Source organism: Loxodonta africana, chromosome 2 (assembly GCF_030014295.1).
Source record: "Loxodonta africana isolate mLoxAfr1 chromosome 2, mLoxAfr1.hap2, whole genome shotgun sequence".
Taxonomy (NCBI): Eukaryota; Metazoa; Chordata; class Mammalia; order Proboscidea; family Elephantidae; genus Loxodonta; species Loxodonta africana.
This window is the reverse complement of record NC_087343.1, coordinates 139,512,668-139,534,649: the sequence shown is the minus strand read 5'-3', so window position 1 is coordinate 139,534,649 and position 21,982 is coordinate 139,512,668. Positions and strand designations below refer to the sequence as shown.

Below are 21,982 nucleotides of genomic sequence, written 5' to 3'. Positions count from 1 at the left end.
GAAATGTTTCTCCTCTAAATATCAAGTTTCTCTTCTAAGATACCCTTTTAAAAAATAATAATCCATTTTTGCATTGAAATAATTACTTTTGAATAGAAATTCCAGAATTAAAACTCAATACATTAACATACTGGCCAACAGCAATTAATTTTGGCCCTAGGCACATCGTCATAGTCTCAATTGACTTGTGACTTACCGTTGAAAGACATTCCTATGCTAAAAACCCATAGTGACCCAAACTAATACGTAAGAAGTTGAGGACTAAAAAGAGTCATAGACCAAACCAAATCAGAGTTATTTTAAGACAAATATAATTCATGATGTAGAAAATTAGTAGTGTTTATAATCCAAAATAGTCTGTAACCCCCCAGAAAGGTATTTAGGATATAGATTTTAATAATATATGAATGTTTAACATCCTGAAAGTCACAACTCTGAAAACAAACTCAGCTATATTATGAATACTAAAAATCTAACTAGACATGGGCTAGGTTTTATATTCTGGTTCCTCACCACGAACCAAAAATCCTGATAAATAATCTGAAACATTCTAAAATCAGTTCTGCTCTAGATAATTCGTGAAGCTTGGCCAGCGCAATTCTAGCTCCTACCCCAGTTTCCAGCCTCCTTACCTCTGAGCTCTCTTCCCAAAGATAGAAGCTCTTGATTCTCTGCCTGGTCCCATGCTCCGGAAACAGCCCCTGTTTTCCCATACATAGGACAGCCCTAAAGTTTTTGTTATTGTTATGCTTTTCTAAATTCTCTATAGTAAGCAATTTAAAATCCATTTTCTAAATTCTCTATAATAAGCATTTTAAAATCCATTTTTAAGAAGCAATATAAACATTTTAAAAGCATTCAACAAGCAAGCCATTCAATAATATATGATACCTGGTCTTGCCATTTGTCAAATCCTTATTTTGAGTCCCAGTAATAATCTCCAGCCTAATACCCTAGGCCTTCCTGGTTGGGAACTCTGGCTTGTTCCCTTCACTATCACTGAGGGTCTGGAACTCTACCAACCACCACTCTCATCTCTGGAACTGGGACTTTGTTAACTGCTGGCTTACTACCCTCATACTAAATGCCATAGCAACACTTGCTCTTAGGTCACTGCCGTACTCCTTGTTAAGTATTCCTGATGGCAACTACTTTTCTGGCTCATCACTGTTATCTGTTGCTGTATTCCCTAGAAACCAGGTTCCGTAAGTCTTAGAAAGCTTGCAAATTTATGGCCCATAGGTCAAATTGGTCCACCAACATATTTGGTTTTGCATACTTATCTTAGTTATCTAATGGTCCTATAACAGAAATACCACAAGTATCTGGCTTTAACAAACAGAAATTTATTTTCTTACAGCTTAGGAGGCTAGAAGTCCAAATTCAGGGTGCCAGCTCTAGGGGAAGGCTGTCTCTGTCAGCTCTGGAGGAAAGTTCTTGTCTCTTCAGGTTCCATTTCCTGGACCCTTGGAGATCTCCATGTGGCTTTGTTACCTGAATAAGGTTCTTGACTCTCACTGGTCAAGAATAAGCAGGTAAGGCACTATGAGTTTTCCACATGAGCAAAACTTTATTGAAGAGGCTTGCAAGCAGAGACAAAGAGGGCCTAAGCATCGCATACCCACTTCCCCATCCCCCACCCCATCCTTCGCCCCCCATCTCACAGAACAAAAGACTTGCCTGGGTTTTTAAAAATTCTTGGGCGGGAAAAGATTCATGTTTATTCACAGGCATACGCAGGGTTTTCCAGCAAGTAGCCTGTTTTGAGTGGGGATAGGATAACTAAGGTGTGCGTGCAGCAGCTTTCTAAGATGGCTCCTGTCCCGGAGGCCTCTGGGATTTGTAGCAGGACTTACTATGGGGTGTTGCACCTGCACAGTCTCTTGCTCCCCAAGTTCAATTCCCAGCTGCTGCTGCTGCCCCTCACAGCCCCTGGTGGAAGGTCACACAGCGGTCACAGGTGGATGTTCAGCACATGTCCCTGGGGCTGGTTTTATCCAGCTACTTCTGCACATGTCCCTGGGGCTGGTTTTATCCAGCTGCTTCTGTAAGACAACTTTAAAGAAGTTTGTGGGCTATTTTCTGATACCCTGCCCCATTGTTCTGGGGAATGGGTTTGTTTCTGCACCTTGGCCTATTTCCTATACTTTATTTGCAGATTCGGGGGGCCCTCCGTTCCCTGTCTTAGCTTAGCATCTGTCTTCCCCTATCTCTGCTTGCTTCTTGTGTATTTTTTATGCGATTGACTCAAGGCACACTGTACACTAATCCTGACTTCTTAACATAGCAGACAATTCAATCCCAAATGGGATTATAACCACAGACATAGAGGTTAGGATTTAATAACACATATTTTGGGGGGGACACAATTCAATCCATAACAATACACAATGTTTGATATTTGTTTAAATATCAATTTGTTTAAAATTGAATATTTTTAGGCTCCATATGGGTTATTTTTAGGCCAGACATATGTTCTCCAGTTTACCATAGTCCCAGCACTCCCAGTTGTGTATCAGGCCAATCCAGTCCAGTCGCCTTCGAGTCAACTGACTCCTGGCAACTCCATGTGCTATATTATTGTACTTGTCCCTTTGTTAATTTAAGGATCTCTAGTGGCGCAGTGGTTAAAGCACTTAGCTGCTAACCGAAAGGTAAGCAGTTCAAACCCATCAGCCACTTCAAAAGAGAAAGATGTGGCAGCCTGCTCCTGTAAAGATTTACAGCCTTAGAAACCCTGTGGGCAGTTATACCCTGTCTGTAGGGTCGCTGTAAGTTGGAACAGATTCGACAGCAAAGGATTTTTTTTTTCTTTACTAATTTACTAATCTGCCTGGGTCTTGAACTCATTTGAGTTAGCTCCCTAAAGAGGGAACCCCTCCACTATCCCAAGAGAGCTTTCACCAGTATCTCAGCTGGGTTTATTTACCCAGATCCGCAGAGGAACGTCTCATTGCAAGTCTCAATTTCTACTAGTCTTCCTAGCTCCACTGATGTCAGCAGGCACATTGTGTGAAATCCCCCAAGGCTTGTAAAGAGAGGTGGGGGAGGGGTTATTTTGGATGCTATTCTAGAATTACCAGTTCTCATCAAGTCAATTCTGATTGATGGCGACTCCATGCGTGTCAGAGTAGAACTGTGTTCCATAGGGTTTTCATTGGCTGATTATTCAGAAGTAGCTCACCTAGCCTTTCTTCCAAGGTACCTGTGGGTGGCCTTGAACCTTCAGCCTTTCGGTTAGCAGTCCAGCATGTTAACTGTTTGCACCACCCAGGGACTCCACTCTAGAATTGCTGACTTGTTTATTCCGTTTCTTCAAATGACAGCTGCACTCTGAAGAAATCTAAAAAGAAGAAAGCAGCCAGAAGAGGGAAGCAAAGAACAGCCCGGATTTGCGTTAAGATGCAAATCTGATGACTACTGACGTGAGTGTTAACTGTCCTTTATGATGAGATAGAAAGCATCGTAACAAAGTTGGATTTTTGTTGCCCAACCTCTCCATGTGTAGTAGGTCAGGGCCCCTCCACAAGGTGCCATGGCCACACTCATTAAGGATTCATTCCTGCAGCATATTAGGATTTGGGGCAGTTTAGGAAAACATTTAATATCAGTTTGGGAGACCATTTCAAACTACCTGGGCCCTGACCTACTAAGCATCAGTTTGGGGAAGATTTGGAGGGAGAAGGAGTCAGGATAAGTAGAACAAAGAAGAAAAAGTCAAAATGGGATAAGAAACAAGCAAGCATGAATGAAAGAAGGAAGGGGGAAAGCGAAGAGAGGTAAGGAAGCAGGAAGGCAAATTAACAATTTACTGAACATGTACTAGGCACTAAATATATATGCAATTCTTTTATAGACGTCATCTCAGTTAATGCTCACGACCACTCTGAAGTTCAGAGAGTCTAAGGACTGACTCAAAGTCACACAGGTACAAAACAACAAAACCATTGCGGTAGAGTCAATTCCAGAGTAAAACTGCCCCATAGGGTTTCCAAGGAGGAGCTGGCGGATTTGGACTGCCAGTGTTTTGGCTAGAAGCCGAGCTCTTAACACTGTGCCACCAGGGCTCCAAACACCAAAATCGGAATGTAAACCCAAATCTGTGACACCACTCTCAAAGGTGATTTTTTTTTAAATCCGTGTAGCAAACTTTTATGTGACAGCTAACACAATAGTGTTTTGCACAGAGTAAGCATTCAATAAATAATCGAATAAGAGGATCAGTTTATTTTCAAAACAATCCCGTGAGGTAAATATTGTTTTTTCCTTTTTCACAGATTGGTAGGTTGAGGTCTAAGAAGTAAAACATTACACTGTAAGCCAAGGGCTCTCACAGTATCAGTTGGTATACACCACAGACAGAGAGCTTCCCATTCTCTGGGCATCCTGTACAGAGGGCTGGGTACAGCCAAATGCATGATAAGACTGTGCTTTGGAATAGAGATCCACCTCCTGTTGCTCACCCTTTTATAGAGCAAGATGAGAAGTGAACTTGTAAACAAAGGATATAAAGTCTGGTTTGGACAGTAGTCTAAGCCTAGCTGCCAGTTTTTCAGGGGAGTTGCCTGGGAACACTAGTTACTAGCACCTTGTGAACCTATGAGTGCATTGGTTTGGGCACAGCTCTTCCTGCTGGGAAGAAAGGGAACCATTGATGCCGTGGGAAGTTGTTCAGACATAGCTCCTTCCACTGATGAGGGGAGAGGAGCCCCCAGCCCCAGTGATCTCATTCAGACAACCCAGAGAAAACTTCTAGGGTCATTTATTATCTAGTCTGTCCCTCTTCATTCATCAGATATAGTGGACTTGAATCCAGGTCTTTTAATTTCACACTTAGTTTAGAGTTGGAAAGCTAGCCCTTGATGAGTGTAGACAACAGCTAAATCAAATGTCTATAGAAAATCTGAAGTTGTTTTATGACTTATTTGGGATGTCAGATGTTCAAGTGACAGATAATAGTCAAGCAGGTAAATGTAAGAATCCTGGTTCCAGGTGGTCAGTCCATTCATCATATCCCAGACCACTGCTAGGGAGGGACTTGAGGAAGATCTAATCCTGTCAGAGGAGCCGGTATTAACAAGAGTTAGAGTGTAGAAACAAAGTTCAGTGCTGGCTTAGGGAGCTTGAGTGTGACACTCTAAAACCAAGAGAGAGATCAGGATATAACTGGAACATGGACAACGGGCTACAACTCAGTGGGCTCTTAAGCATCCAGTGCTCATAGTAGATGTACAGAAGGAAGACTGATTCTAGACTTTGCCCAATTATGAGCCTGAGCCTGAAGCCAGCATACCAACATTGCCTGCTCAGGGTCTGCTCAGGGTCAGCCCAAGGTTTGATGAGACTAAATCTTCCAGTTTTCAGATCAGTGTCTCCAACTGGGAGGGAAAAGATGCCTCAAAGACTAACAAAGGAAGTCTTAGAAAACCTTTTTCATTAATTTCATTGGTCGAAGTAAGGAACAACTCCGTAAATAACTATATTCTCTGTTCTTCACCAAAAAGGTACTTTATGAAGAAAATTGCTATACAGACAAATACAGGAGATCAAAGAGTATTTCTACTTTAAAAGGCTTAACCTTTCCTACTAATTTGTCTTTTTTGTTTGTAAAAGGAAGTTGACTATATGGAACAAGTCCTATTGTGCATTCTTTTATGAATAATTACCCCACTATTTTTTAATTTTCCAGTTAATTTTTGTAAACATAATTCATCTTTATATTTCCTTCTACTAGGTTTACAGTTTTCTCTGATATTGTTTTCATTTTATCTGTTATAGTAGATTTATAGAGCGAAGACTTCATTTTTCTTTGTTTTCTCTCTAAAACTTTGAAAGAGATTATATCATGTGGGAAGCTATTCTTATTAAACTGGTACTGATCTGAGAATGTTTCCTGTTTTTGTACCTTTCTCTCTAAAAATTGAACCAGAGATGATAGGCAAGGAAAAAAGATTTTTTTTTTTAATCAAAATTTTTTTTCATGAATAGCTCATTTGATGTAGTAATATCACCTCCTTTTTGCCTGAGATCATAATCAGGGCCTCAGTCTTCATTTATTCCTACATTTGATCCTCAGAGGCATGGATATCTGGATCAAATAACATATTGTTAATGTTCATGACTCATAAAGGTTATATAAAACATTCATCTATAGATTTATTTTTTCCTTTTTCTTTCTTTTCTATCCTTTCTTATTCCTTTCTTGTTTCCTTCCTTTTTTTCTTCTTGTAGTCTATAATTTGACTCATCCATAAATATCATATTCATAGTAAAGTTATATATTTTATGGAAAAATTGAATGCTAAAATATTTAGTATGAGAAAGTAAAACATTTCTTACTGAATTTGTACTATATTTTATTTTCTGCATGTACCTCACTATATGGCAAAAGTAATATTGTACTTTGAACTGGTATACAGGCAGTTTTTACAAGACCATTTCTTGGTACATTTAATTTGTGGGTGGGGATGTGTGTCTTAGGTTGAATATCCCTGGAAGCATATCTGAGGAGAGGATTTGAATGCAGGTAATTTACTTGGGAGGTGACTTGCAGAAAGCACCACTGGAGGAATGGGTACAGCTGTGGGCTCAATCCTGCTGGATAACTCTGGCAGGGAGGTAGAATTTGTCTTTGAGTCATCCTACCAAGAGCCAGAGCTCTCCCTAAGGAAGAATACATACAAATAGGGAATGAGGGAGGATAAGAAAGACTCAGTGGCATTAGATTAGAATTAGAGATAACGATATGAGCTCATAATTCAAAAACTGTATGGGCACACACATGTTATACTTTTCGTAGTTAAATTTCACAATAAAAAATTAAAACAAAAAGTGAAAATTATTCATAATATACTCTTGGATATAATTCCTTTTATCATGACTGTCAATTTTAGAACATTTTTATCACCCCAGAAAGAATCCCTGCACTCATTAGTTATCATGCCCTATCCCTTCAGCCCTCTCAGCCCCCAAGAAACCACTAATCTACTTTCTGTATCCCTAGAATCCCCTATTTTGGACATTTGGTATAAATTATTTATGTGGAAAAACTTCTGTACACTAAAAGGTACCAGAAACCATAGCAATAATCATATCTAGAGCCAAGATCTTGGCTTGTAACTACCACTGCTTACTGAAAAGAGCCAGGTCTTTTTGAAGAAGTGGCTGATTCAGTGGCTGGGACAGGGAAATAAAGCAAGATAAGCCTGGAACTCTTGTTATACCAGAAACAAAGGAAGTGCTCAGAGATGATGGTGATGTGTCGAAAGGAAAAAAGAACCAGGTCGAAGAGGCTCCCATATGCCAAATCTGCTACAAATTGGTAATCAAAATGAATAATGACAGTAATGGATTTTAACACATTGCATAAAATAAAAAGCAATTAGTTCATACTGATAATAAGTAAATACAATGGCACTAAAGGAAAGGCCCTTTCTATCTTCACAACTAATAAATAGAGAGGAATTAAAAAATCACCACTTGGTAACCATCATAACAATTGATCCAGGCAAGAATCATCAATGTATACTGAAACTAATGGGTGAAAATTCTATGAGTAACAGGATATCTACATTATCTCAAAATATTTTCTAATAACCCCATTTTCTAATAGGCTTCTTATTAATTGTGAACAAAAAGATATGAACCTCAGTAAAGATAACAGGTGGATACCACCTTAACCAAGTGATCAAAATGAACATCACCAATAATGACACAAATTATATGCTTCCTGATAAGATCAGTGAGGCACTGAGAAGGTTGCAACATCACTTATATATTTTTACTTCATAGATCAGAACCTGCAAAAACAAACAAACAAACAAAAAGTAATTTCCTGTATTTTGTGTTTTTTTTTTGGCACTCTGCCCAGATCACTTCAGACTATTCTTTACTCCTTCTGTGCCCCACCCCTACGCCGTCAGTGTGCATCAACTGGCCAGCACCTGCAGCTACTTTACCTCAACTTATACCACTGTGCCATGACTTCCCCTTTTTGTATATGAGCTGAAAAAACTACTTCCTTTAAAAAAAAAAAAAAAGACACATCTATTTAAATGAGGCCTACTAAGCTTTATAAATGTCATACCAAAAAGCAATTTGCTACTTCAGTTAATTGCAAGCATTTAAGGTCAACATAATATCACCTATGATTATGATATATAGCTTGAGAATGTTTTATTTTGGTAAGAAAAAATGATCAAGTAATGTAGTAGATCCTCCCTTCTGTACTCATTCCCCAACTGCCAGGTATGTGGGCTGCCGATGGCTCACAGCCGAGCCTGTTACTGGTCAGTGCCCTCAACAGAAGAGCTCTGCCTTGCCCAAGGTTAGAGGCCCGCCCCGAGGATGATGGGCTTCTCCTTACTGGTCAGTGCGGGGATACAAAGGCCTAGTCTTCATGCCTCAGTTTAGTACAATTCTGAAGAACTCCCAGATCCAGTTTTCCACAGAATTGATTGAGGCTTCTGTTGCAAGTACATCAAAGCTCACCTTTTCCTGTTGTCCAGCCCTGCTCCCCTTATTCTCTTATCACTGTTTTTCCTGAGACCACTCCCTAATAAACCTTCTGTGTGTGTGTGTCTCTATCTCAGTCTGTTTCCCAAAGAACTGACTTAAGACAAGCAATGTATGGTTGGTATATTGCAAGAATTAGTTTATGTGTAACCTCCTGTCTTAGTTATCTAGTGCTGCTATAACAGAAATACCGCAAATGGGTGTCTTTAACAAACAGAAATTTATTTTCTCACAGTTAAGGAGGCTGGAGGTCTGAATTCAGGGTGCTGTTTCTCGGGGAAGACTTTTTCTCTCTGTTGGCTCTGGAGGAAGGTCCTTGTCTCTTTTGAGCTTTTGCCGTATGAGCTTTTGCTTCATATGGCCAGACATCTCTCTTCTCCCACATCTGCTTCACTCACTTGCTTGTTTAACCTCTTTTATATCTCAAAAGAGATTGACTCAGCACACAACCTAAGTTAATCCTCTCTCATTAACGTAACAAAAATAACCCAGATGGGATTATAACCACAGGCGTAGAGCTCTGGATTTAAAATATATTTTTTGGGGGGACACAATTCAATCAATAATACCCTCTCTATATAAAATAGCGTTTTAAAAACATAAAACACAAAAACTTACACAGTCCATTTGATCCCATCCTCATCAGCCTGAATACAAAAGAAAGTCACAGTCCAACAGCAGTATATCTAACAGTTGTTAGACTTTGGCTCTGACAACTTTGCAAGAACTCCAACTCCTCAAGGTTTTCCCAGACAGTTTCACGAGAGTGATTCTTTTGCACTCTGTGAACTATGCTGTGTTCTTGTCTGCACAATAGTACACACTGTTTTTCTGCACTGCTGCTTCAACTGATTGAGATAATGCAACTGCCCTTGCTGACACTCAAGTGTCACCACTTGACATTAACCGGTATTAAATAGTTCATCATTTTTGCAGTTTCCTTATATTGCTGTTATGTTCCATTGGCATATTTATTTATTTATATGCCAAGAGGGCCCTGGTGGCACAGTGGTTAAGAGCTCAGCTTCTAACCAAAAAGTCAGCAGTTCACATCCACCAGCTGATCCTTGGAAACCCTATGGGGCAGTTTCTACTCTGTCCTTTAGGGTCACTATGAGTCGGAATTAACCCGTTTGCAATGGGTTTTATGTGCCGGTACAACATAATTTTGTAAATACAGTCTCATACGATAGGGTAAGAGCATCCACAACCACCACCTTCTTCTACATTTATTTCTCCTTTTCTGGGAGTGTCTTGGTTTTTCTTGGACTTCTGCTCTTCTATGTACATGTTAGAATATACTTGTTAGTTACAAAAGGAAAAAAAAACTGTTGAGTTTGTGATTGAAATGCCATTGAATCTATTAACTTTTTCAGATATTGAATCTTCCTGTTATGTGGGAAATTACTTTAAAGCAATATTAGCCTCTAACTACAAGCTTACTTAGCAAGAGTCAAAAAAATCAAACAATGCACTGCATTGAGTAAGTCTGTTGCAAAAGACCTCTTTAAAGTGTTAAAAAGCAAAGATGTCACCCTGAAGACTAAGGTGCACCTGATCCAAGCCGTGGTATTTTCAAATGCCTCATATCCTGTGAAAGCTGGACAGTGAATAAGGAAGACCTAAGAAGAATTGACGCCTTTGAATTACGGTGTTGATGAAGAATATTGAATATATCACAGACTGCCAAAAGAATGAACAAATCTGTCTTGGAACAAGGACAGCTAGAATGGTCCTTATACACAAGGATGGAAAGACTATGTCTCACATACTTTGGACACGTTATCAGAAAGGACCAATCCCTGGAGAAGGACATCATGCTTGGTAAAGTAGAGGGTCCGAGAAAAAGAGGAAGACCTTCAACAAGATGGGGTGGTACAGTGACTGCAACAGGGGGCTCAAGCATAACAACGATTGTGAGGATTGCACATGACCGGGCAGTATTTCATTCTCTTGTACATAGGGTCATTATGAGTCAGCATCAGGATTGGAGGAAGACTCATTAACAACCTGCATTATGCAGATGACACAACCTTGCTTGCTGAAAATGAAGAGGACTTGAAGCACTGATGAAGATCAAAGACCACAGCCTTCAGTATGGATTACACCTCAACAAAAAGAAAACAAAAATCCTCACAACTGGACCAATAAGCAACATCATGATGAACAGAGAAAAGATTGGAGTTGTCAAGGATTTCCTTTTAATTGGACCCACAATCAACACCCATGGAAGCAGCAGTCAAGAAATCAAAAGATGCATTTCATAGGGCAAATCTGCTTCAAAAGACCTCTTTAAAGTGTTGAAAATCAAGAATGTTACCTTGAAGACTAAGGTGCACCTGACCCAAGCCATGGTGTTTTCAATTGCATCATATGCATGTGAAAACTGAATGATGAATAAGGAAGATCGAGGAATAATTGACACCTTTGAATTGTGGTATTGGAGAAGAATATTGAAATACCATGGCCTGCCAAAAGAATTAACAAATCTGTCTTCGAAGAAGCATGTCCAGAATGTTCCTTGGGAGCAAAGATAGCAAGACTACGTATCACATATTTTGGACATGTTATTAGGAGGGATCAGTCCCTGGAGGACATCATGCTTGGTAAAGTAGAGGGTCAGTGAAAAAGAGGAAGACCCTCAACAACATGGATTGACACAGTGGCTGCAACAATGGGCTTAAGCATAACAATTGTGAGGATGGCACAGGACCAGGCAGTGTTTCATTCTCTTGCAAATGGAGTCGCTATGAGTCAGAACTGACTCAACAGCACCTAATAGCAACACCTAACAATGACAAATACAAGGTATCCCAAAGGTCATGGTACAGAGAGGCTCAAGGCTAAATTAAAATGCTCAAATCACATGGTTTATTAAATCACTTTAAAACACACAGTGAAAAGCAAGAGGAAAGAAAGATTAGTTAACACACTTAGGATGGGGTCCAAGCAAGCTGGAAGGACCACATTACCTAGCTCATGTACCCCCTCTCTCTATCACATAAGCTTTTCCACTGATGGTATGGTTATGAGGACCATAGTTGAGGTTTGAGCAAGACAGAAGGTGTCCTGGGCCAAAGACATATATTTGCACTCCTGTAGAGACTTAGGGACAAGTACACTTGGCCACAGCTGTAGCTTTCCAGTTAGCCTGCTGAACAATCTTAGGCTTTATTTGTGTTTATTGGGTAGAATACACATGGGGCCAGAATGGGTATCACCAACAGATAGCTGAATTAAGACCTCATGAATACTGAGTGCTTTCATATCCTTCCTATGTATAGAGTGTCTTGAATATTAAATGCCTCTTGTATATTTAGTGTCTCATGAATATTAGATATCTCTTGGTCCTTCCATCTCTTTATGTCTGTTTAACACACAAGTGTTCTACATACTAACAACTTATCCTGGATGATTATTATACAATGGAGTTAAAGGAGAGTATGCCTAGAGAACGGGAGATCCTTTAGGGCATCTCTTAGTACTTCCATACCCTGTGATTAAAGTTAATGGAAAACTGCTCTTGTTAGGTGCCGTCAAGTCAGCTCTGACTCATAGTGACCCCATGTGCAAGAGAATGAGACAATTGCTCGGTCTCGTGCCATCCTCATAATTGTTGCAGCCACTATGTCAGTTCATCTCGTTGAGCATTTTCCTCTTTTTTGCTCAGATTTACCCAGCATGATGTCGTCTTCCAGGGATCGTTCCCTCCTGATAACATGTCCAAAGTAAGTGAGAGAAAGTCTAGGCATCCTTGCTTCTAAGGAGCATTCTGGCTGTACTTCCAAGACAGATTTGTTCCTTCTTCTGAGGCAGTCCATGGTATAGTCAATTTTCTTTGCCAACAGCATAGTTCAAAGACATCAGTTCTTCTTTAGTCTTCCTTATTCATAATTAAAAACTACAACAGCCCAATTCAGACAAGACTACTAATAGCTCAGAACCTTCAAGAATGAAAGTTTGGCTTATCAACCTACCAGGCAGGAACCACAACCAGCTTTGGTGCTTGCTGAGCATAAAGAGGCTATGAAATGGGTAATGGAAGAAGGTAGTTGTAAATACTAGCTACAACCCCACAACCAGTTGCAGCAACAAGGGGGCTATAATTGTTTTGAGTACTTCTTTGTTTGTTATAAAGATGTTTTTTGTGTGTACATGTTTGTATGTATGTAAATATCTATATATCTGTGGAAAATACCTTTGTTTTCTTTTCTCTCTTATCCCATTAAAAAAAAAAACAAAACCCACTGCTGTCGAGTTGATTCCGAATCTTAGTGACATTGGAAAACCTGGTGGCATAGAGGTTAACAGCTACAGCTGCTAACCAAAAGGTCAGCAGTTCGTATCTACCAGGCACTCCTTGGAAACTCTATGGTACAGTTCTACTCTGTCCTATAGGGTCACTATGGGTCAGAATCAACTCAGTGATGACTCTTATCCCGTCACTTATAAAATAGAAGATGTAAAGGGGTGCATTTTCAGTCCTATGCATGTTGTATCGTGTCAGGCAGAAGTATGACTTTGTCTTTATTTGGAGATTATATATGGTTTAAGGATATGTGTGTTGGTGCCAACTTGATAAGGGGTTGACTGTGATGATTAATTTTATGTGTCATCTTGGCTAGACTATAGTTCCCAGTGGCTTGGCCAAACGCTAGACTAGTTACTAATGTAATGTAGACTAATGTAATCTAATGCGATGTAACATAATTATCTTCCATAATGTAATCAATCAGTTGAAAGGGGAATTCCTTAGGGTGCAGTTTGCTTCCAAACTATATTTATTTTGGCACAACTCACTTTCTTCACTCTGTGCTCTTCCTGTCACCTAACCTGTGGATCTTAGGATGCAAGCCTGTGGAAGTCTCCAGCCTGCCACCCAACCTACAGATTTCAGACTTCCCAGCCTTTCACAATCTTGCAAGCCAGCAAGAGTTTCCAGCCTGACCTATAGACTTTGGAATTCCTAACCCCCACAATCACATGAGCCAATCCCTTGAAGTAAATCTCCCTCGTGTGTGTGTGTGTGTATGTGTGTGTGCACTCGTGCATGCGCATTTGTGTATATATATTTGTGTATATATATTTGTGTATATATATATATATATAGGAACCACCAACCACCATCAGGTGCCATTGAATTGATTTCTACTGATATGTGTCAGAGTAGAACTGTGCTCCATATAGTTTTCAGTGGCTGATTTTTCTGAAGTAGATCACCAGGCCTTTCTTCTGAGGTGCCTCTGAGTAGACTTGAACCTCCAACTTTTCACTTAGCAGCCCAGCATGTTAACCATTTGTACCACCCATAAACCCATTAAAATGTGGAAAGGGCTTTGGATTGGGTAATGGGTAAAGCCAGAAGAATTTTGGTATGCTTGATACTAAGGTCCTAGATCTGTGAAGAGACTGTTAGTTGACTTATGGATATGAAGGGTAAATCTGACAAGGGCTGAGAAAGAATTTAGTGGTATGAGGAAAGCTGCTTATTGCCATGAACAGATTTTTTCTAGAAATGTGGACGTTAGATGTGTTTTTGGTGAGGCTTTAACCAGAAATGATAAACAGGTTATTGGACAATGGAGAAAGGGTGACATTTTTTATAAGGTGGCAAAGAACTTGTCTGAATTGTGTTTGAACATTTTCTGGAAAGTAGAACTTAGTAAGTGATGAACTTGGATATTTGGCTGAGATTTCTAAGCAGTATCTTGTCTTCTCCTTGTTGCATACAGTAAAATGTGGGAGGAAGGAGACTTAAAAACGAACTGTGCAAAATGAAACCACAACTTAAAGATTTGGAAAATTTTGTTGTACAAATAAAAAAGTCTGTCCTGGAACTTTCTCCAGGGGTGTGGCTACACAATCTTTTGCTAAAGAGATTGGGCCTGTGACTCATGGATCCAATCAACCACGTCAGTAGAAATCCTGTCAGCTTAGATGAAAAGGATAGAGACAGGAAAAATGAAGAAAATTATTCTGCCTCCTGGAATTCTACAGACAGGAAATGGGCCAGTGGAACTAGTTGGTTGCAAATATCCGTTGTCCTCTGAGAAAAGGAAAAGACCATCCCAGGTAGAGTTTGGAAATCAGCAGAACTGTAGAAAGGAGCTCAGGGGAGGGAGAGGACAGGGATACCATGGTTTCAAAGGGAATGTTATGGATTGAAGTACGTCCCCCAAAAAATATGTGTTGTAAATTCTAACCACTGTACCTGTGGTTATAATCCCATTTGGGAATGGGTTGTCTTTATTATGTTAATGTGACAGGATTAGTGTAGGGCGTATCTTGAAGTCAATCTCTTTTGAGATACAAAAGTGATTAAACAAGTGAGCAGAGCAGAGATGGGGGACAGTGATGCCAATCCACATGAAGATTGCCCTGGAGTAGAGGCTCAAAAGAGACAAGGACCTTCCTCCAGACTCAACAGATAGAGACACACTTCCTGTAGAGCAGGCACCCTGAATTCGGACTTCTGGCCTCCTAAACTGTGAGAAAATAAATTTCTGTTTGTTAAAGACATCCACTTATGGTATTTCTGTTATAGCAGCCGTAGACAACTAAGCTAGGAAGGAAGCAAAGCCTTCTAGGCTTTAAAGAGTCCAGTCACCACAAACTCAGTTCTTAAGGGTAGTGCTGCCATTTGGTTCAGCCAGGAGAATGAGACCACTACCCCAAGGTTTAGGGGACAGGGCTGCCATGTCAGTGGGCCATGAGAATGGAGTTGCCTGGGGCTGAGAGGCCTGGGTCACCATTAAGGTGGACCAGGAGAATGGGACCACCCAAAGCCCCATTTCCCTAGTCCACAAGGAGAATTGAAGGAGTGAATTTACTGTCCCAGTGGGCTTGGAAGGGCATCAGCCCCCATTTATCTATTTTGTCTTTTATTGCTCTTGTTTTCCATGTCATATGTAAGACTCCATTATTAAAAACTAGGTTCTGAACATGAACCCTGTGTTTTCTTCTCAAAGTTTTATGGTTTCAGTCATTATAGTAAGGCCTTTGATCCATTTTGAGTTATATGGTATGAGGTATGGGTCCAGGTTCATTCTTTTGTTTGTGAAACTCCAGTTATCTTAATACCACAACTGTTTTTTAAGATTTATTCCCAAGTACCTTATATCTTTTGTTGCTATTGTAGGTGAATCTTATAAATTTTTAATAGCACTTACTGACATGCTATCACTCTATTCAGGCGATGTGTTATAGTTGAAGAGCGTTATATTTATAGTCAGATAAACCCAGGTATTCTACTTCCAACTATTGATGATCTTATGCTTCTCAATCTCTCCGAAGGTCAATTCCTTATTTATAAAATGAGGATAATAATACCTAACCCACAGCATTATCATAAAAATTGAATGAGAAACTTTTTTGTGGGGAGCTTTCCTGTGCATTGTAGTTTTGCAGCATCCCTGTCCTTTATCTACCGCAAGCCAGTAGCAACCCCAGGCCCAGTTTTTTAAAAAAATTGAATGAGAAAATGTATAGAGCATAGAACATAGGAAGCAGCTGTTCTTATTAATGAGCCATTCTTGGTATTTGGATAACTGATTTTTTACATTTTATGAACATAGAATCTCTTAATCAGAAAGGAGTCCTGGTGGTACAATGATTAAGTACTTGGCTGCTAACCAGAAGGTTGGTGGTTTGAACCCACCCAGCTGCTCCACGGGAGAATGATATGGGGATCTGCTTCTATAAAAATTATAGGCAATAAAACCTTATGAGACAGTTCTACTTTGTCAGATGGGGTCACTATGAATCAGAATCAACTCAATGGCACCAAACAACAACAAAAATTTTAATCAGATTGACAAAAATATTTCTAATATATAATAAATATCTGCTACAAAACAATATACAGAATAAAATTTAGCATTTTGTTGATGGCTTGGGATCATTATGAATTATTGTATAGCTCCAATAAAGGAAGAAAAGAATATATACTTTTTGAATATCTGTAACCTTTTAGGCAGTTTACATCCATCAAAAGATTTAATACTCATCACAGCTTTTAGAAGCAGGCACTGTTATCCGCATTTTACAAATAAAAATGTTGAATTGCACAGAAGTTAATTCTCTGAGGTTAAGTCACTACCAAGTGACCATACCTGTCTGATTCTAAAGCCCCTGTCCCTTTTACCACCCCAAGAAGCTACATAATAAATTCCTCAGAATGACCATGGTTCTTTTTTAAGTTTGTGTGTCTGGTTTTGCTCTGCTTTATACTTGTGTAGTAGACCCTACTGGTTGTCTGGCCAAGAGCCATTCTTCTCTACAGCCCATATCCCAGCTTTGTTCCTTGCTAAGAGAATCCCTATTTGAGTAAGTCTAGGACACATTTATGATTTAAGGGATACTGAACCCCTTCCCAAGCCAGTGACCTTGATTGGTGCCAATTACGATCATTCCATTTCCCCTCGCCAGTGATCAGTTTAGGCAAAATTGCTTGTGAAGCAATTTGGGCCAATGAGACATGATAGGAAGCCTGAACAGCAAGGGATCTAGCAAAAGTTTCTCCTAGGTGATAAAAATAGACCCATAGAAGAAAATGACTCCTGTTCTTTCACTTGATGACACATCATATTACATCACCTTGTTGCTGTAAGGGGACAAACCTAAGAGCAGGAATCGACATGCCAAAGATGACATAGTGAAAAATAGAAAAAGTCTAAGCCCTGAATGATATCATTGAAATTAATACATTGCATTAACCAACTTGAAAATTAGTCTATCCCTGAACTTCTTGAAGTGTGAGATAAATTTCTCTTATTGTTCTAGTTGTGTCTTCTGTACTTGTATTCGAAAACATTCCAAGTGATATAACTTGGGAACCAAGTAACTCAGCTTTATAAATAGTACATTCCTAGAAGGTACAGCCAGGGTCATACACTTGGTGTTTTTGTCTCCCATACACCATTTAATGTGATGAACACCATGTAGTGCTTTACATGCCCTCTTACTAACAGGTGAAAAAACACCTGAAAACAAAATCACAGCTAATCAAGTTACAGAATGGTTAAGTACTCTGCACCCTTTTCTTTGTTTTTGCTCTGTAAAGTTGCTTAGAAAATAGTCCTGCCTCAAGACTGTTCTACACTTCAACAGATATGTTAGAGATGGCTGCTTCATTACTATGGAAAAATCAGAAAAGCAGTAAGGAACGAGATAAGATGCCAGGTGTTCATTATTATGGCTGTTTTGTTAAACAATGAAAAACCATTGCCTTGTCCTTAAGGGGGTGTGTCATCCAGGAGGCAAATGGCAAAAATCTTATTCATGCCTCCCAACCTCCCCTGCAGGTCTGCCTATTATTATTTTATTGCTCATAACTGCCAGATGTACCAGTTTGATCAAGTATGGTGGCCAAGCTCTTAGACTCTTCTACCAGTGCTGGTCAGATTTTTGTTTTTCCTTGTTTTCCCATTCCTTTGGAGGCTCAACAGTTTCTACTAAGATGGGAGGGAAAAGAGCCTAAAACTTTATTAATTCGAGGCATAGTTTGTGAGAGTTGTTGTTCCTAGCTGCAGTGGTTTGGTATTGACCCATGGATAAAGGAGAAAGACCTGTCCATTCTTACAGTCTGTTTAGCTGTACCTCATCTATAAGTTGACATAAACTGAACAACAGCCTTATTAGATAGAATACACAGTAATCAAATCAACTACATCTGTATAAAGAGATGATGGAGAAGCTCCGTATCCTCTGTGAGAACAAGACAAGGGGCTGGCTGCAGAATAGACCTTCAGTTGCTCTTATGCAAGTTCAAGTTGAAGCTGAGGACAATTTAAAAAATCCACCAAAGCCAAAGAACAACCTTGAGTATATCCCACCTGAATTTAGAGACCATCTCAAGAATAGATTTGAGAACATTGAAGACTAATGATCAAAGATCAGATGAGTTGTGGGATGACATCGAGGACATCATATATGAAGAAAGCAAAAGGCCATTCAAAAGACAAAAAAGACCAAAATGGATGTCAGAAGAGACTCTGAAACTTGCTTTTGAACATAGGGTACCTAAAGTGAATGGAAGAAATGACGAAGTTGAAGAGCTGAACAGAAGATTTTAAAGGGCATCTCAAGAAGACAAAGCAAAGTAATAAAATGTGCTAAGACCTGGAGTTAGGAAACCAAAAGAGAAGAACACACTCAGCATTTCTCAAGCTGAAAGAACTGAAGAGAAAATTCAAGCCTCCGATTGTAATACTGAAGGATTCTATGGGCAAAATATTGAACAAGGCAGGAAGCATCAAAAGAAGATAGAATACAGAGAGTCACTGTACCAAAAAGAATTGGTCGACATTCAACCATTTCAAGAGGTAGCGTATGCTCAAGAAGCAATGGTGTTGAAGGAAGAAGTCCAAGCAGCGCTGAAGGACTGATGACAAACGAGGCTCCAGGAATGGATGAAATACAAGTTGAGATGTTTCAACAAACTAATGCAACGCTGGAAGCGCTTATTTGCATATGCCAAGAAATTTGGAAGACAGCTACCTGGTAGACCGACTGAAAGAGATCCATATCTGTGCCCGTTCCAAAGAATGGTGATCCAACAGATTGTGGGAATTATCGGAACAGTATCAATATCACACACAAGTAAAATTTTGCTGAAGATCATTCAAAAACAGTTGCAGCAGTACATCAGTAGGGAACTGCCAGAAATTCAAGCCAGATTCAGAAGAGGAGATGGAAAGAGGGATATCATTGCTGATGTCAGGTAGATCTTGGCTGAAAGCATATAATACCAGGAAGAAGCTTACCTGTGTTTTATTCACTATGCAAAGGCATTTGACTGTGTGGATTGTAACGAATTACGGGTAACATTGCGAAGAATACAAATTCCAGAACATTTAATTGTGCTCATGAGGAACCTGTACATAGACCAAGAGGCAGTCATTCGAACAGAACAAGGGGGTACTGCGTGATTTAAAATCAGGAAATGTGTGCATCAGGGTTGTATTCTTTCACCATACTTATTCAATCTATATGCTGAGCAAACAATCTGAGAAGTTGGACTATATGAAGAAGAATGTGGTATCAGGGATTGGAGGAAGACCCATTAACAGCCTGCGTTATGCAGATGACACGACCTTGCCTGCTGAAAGTTAAGAGGACCTGAAGTACTTATGGATGAAGGTCAAAGACCACAGCCTTCAGTATGGATTGCACCTCAACATAAAACAAAAATCCTCACAAATGGACCAACAAGCAACATCGTGATAAATGGAGAAAATATTGAAGTTGCCAAGGATTTCGTTTTACTTGAAACTACAGTTAATGCCCGTGGAAGCAGCAGTCAAGAAATCAAATGACGTATTGCATTGGAGAAATCTGCTACATGCTTTAATACTTCAGTTCTATGATACTAAACTTTCCTTACAAAGTAAAATGTACCAGTGTGTACTTAGATATAAAGTATTGCTTTAAATGAACAGTTTTAGATTGAAATTTATGGAAATTATGGTGTGTGTGTGTGAGAGAGAGAGAGGCTCCAATGGGGAATTATTACCACAGTAGCAGTATGTAAGTATGGCATGGTGACGTCTGTCCTGGTCTAACTTCATGAGTGGGAAGAGAGAGAATCACTACCAACATCAGCCAAAGTCTGATTCCTGTGAGGTAGAAGTCAGTCATACCTCAGCCCTCCAACCTTTTTAGCAATTCTGACACCAACTGTCCCTCCCACGACATTCTCTAGATCTCTGCTGGGTTCGATAATTCCTTGCAACCGCCACGGAGAACTCACGGACAACACTCACAATTATGAGGTTTATTAGGGAAGTACTAGGTTACAGTTGAAAACCCTGGTGGTGGTGTGGTTAAGTGCTATGGCTGCTAGCCAAAGGGTCAGCAGTTCGAATCTGCCAGGCGCTCCTTGGAAACTCAATACGGCAGTTCTACTCTGTCCTATAGGGTCGCTTCGAGTCGGAATCAACTCGACGGCAGTGGGTAGAGGCCTCTCCCTCAGCCTTTGGGCCACTGGGCCTGTTGGCCCCTGGACCCAGCCTCTGCGCTGCTCAGGCAAGTATTACAAAGCTCTTTGGCTCTACCGATAAGTGCCCAGCGGCAGCCTACTCCACCAGAAAGCCTCCTGCCCAGAAGGCTCTCAGCTCCCTCACTCCATGGGTTGGCATGCCCAGTGTAACCGCCTTGCTCCGTAGGCCAGGAAGCCCACCATACTGTCTCATGCTGATCTCCTGCTTCTGCTGCCACTGTTTCGCTGACGCTGTTTCTCACTGTCTTGCGCTGTCTCTGATGTTACTGCTCTCTTCGTCTGTCTAGGAGGTTCTCAGACAAGGCCCCTAGGTCCAAAGGATGCGCTTCACTCCCGGATCTTCTTTCTTGATGGTAGTGAGGTCCTGTTTCTGCTCTGGGGCTGGCTCTCTCTTAAGTCTGGTGGGAATACCAACATTTACCAATCCCCTCATTAGGGTTCCATACACTTTATTTGCATGGTCCCACCTGCACAGGCATTCTATGCACCTTGTTTGCATTCCTAGCAGGCTTTCCAGTCCCCTTGATGGACCACAAACACATTATTTGCATAGGCCCACCCAGTCATTTTGTGGGAGTCACAAAAGCTATGGCTAGAAGGGCCATATGAAGTAATTAACTGCACCACACAGTATTTTACTCCGCATAAAATGAAATTAGTGTTGTGAACACTGTGAGCAAAGAATCAGGAGAAGAAAAGTATTGCTAGTCCCTTGGACAGATGATATAACTGATACCAGTGCTTGTATAGAAAAATCTCATTCTGCCTATTCAAAATTGAAGTGTGGACTCAGAGATAAAGAGATGCAGCCTTAGAAAATGTGGACTATCCAATACATGCATGAATTTTTTCAATCATTTAAGTAAGATAAATATAAATTCTATAATTCACTGACTTTCCCTGTCATTACGACATAATACACGAAACTTCCTTGAAGATTTATACTTTCTTTAACATGGCTATAATGTTATTTTTTAGTAGAGCAATTATTACAGGAAATGAGCATAAGACTAAGAAACAGAAAGCCAGGATGGTTAGCAATGGCTTTAATTTTGCTCCTTACTTCCTCACAGACAGAAACACCTGCAGAGAGCTTCAGCTACTATGCATGTGCTGATGGTTCCCAAATTTACAACTCCTGAAAAAGTCTTACTATATATGATGTACTCTGGTATTTTGTATTTTGTTTCTTTTGTTAAAAGTACTGGTCTTCTGCCCCGACAGGGAGCACAACAGAGAACCCCTGAGGGAGCAGGAGATCAGTGGGATGCAGACCCCAAATTCTCATAAAAAGACCATACTTAATGGTCTGACTGAGACTAGAGGAATCCCGGTGGTCATGGTCCCCAAACCTTCTGTTGACACAGGACAGGAACTATCCCCGAAGACAACTCATCAGACATGAAAGGGACTGGACAGTGGGTAGGTGAGAGATGCTGATGAAGAGTGAGCTAATTATATCAAGTGGTC

At 40.2% G+C, this 21,982-nt stretch overlaps 1 long non-coding RNA gene across 3 annotated transcripts in view; it reads left to right on the top strand.

Moving 5' to 3' along the window:
- The window catches only part of LOC111750853 (uncharacterized), a 60,951-nt gene that overhangs the window by 28,153 nt on the left and 10,816 nt on the right, over positions 1-21,982 (top strand). Inside the window, exons 2-4 of one of the 3 annotated variants that reach the window (XR_010319272.1) lie at positions 1,450-1,535; positions 3,327-3,425; positions 3,857-3,928. This is a non-coding gene — a long non-coding RNA (uncharacterized LOC111750853). The remainder of the gene's footprint in view (positions 1-1,449; positions 1,536-3,326; positions 3,426-3,856; positions 3,929-21,982) is intronic. The other 2 variants (XR_010319267.1, XR_010319268.1) reach the window with 2 other exon arrangements.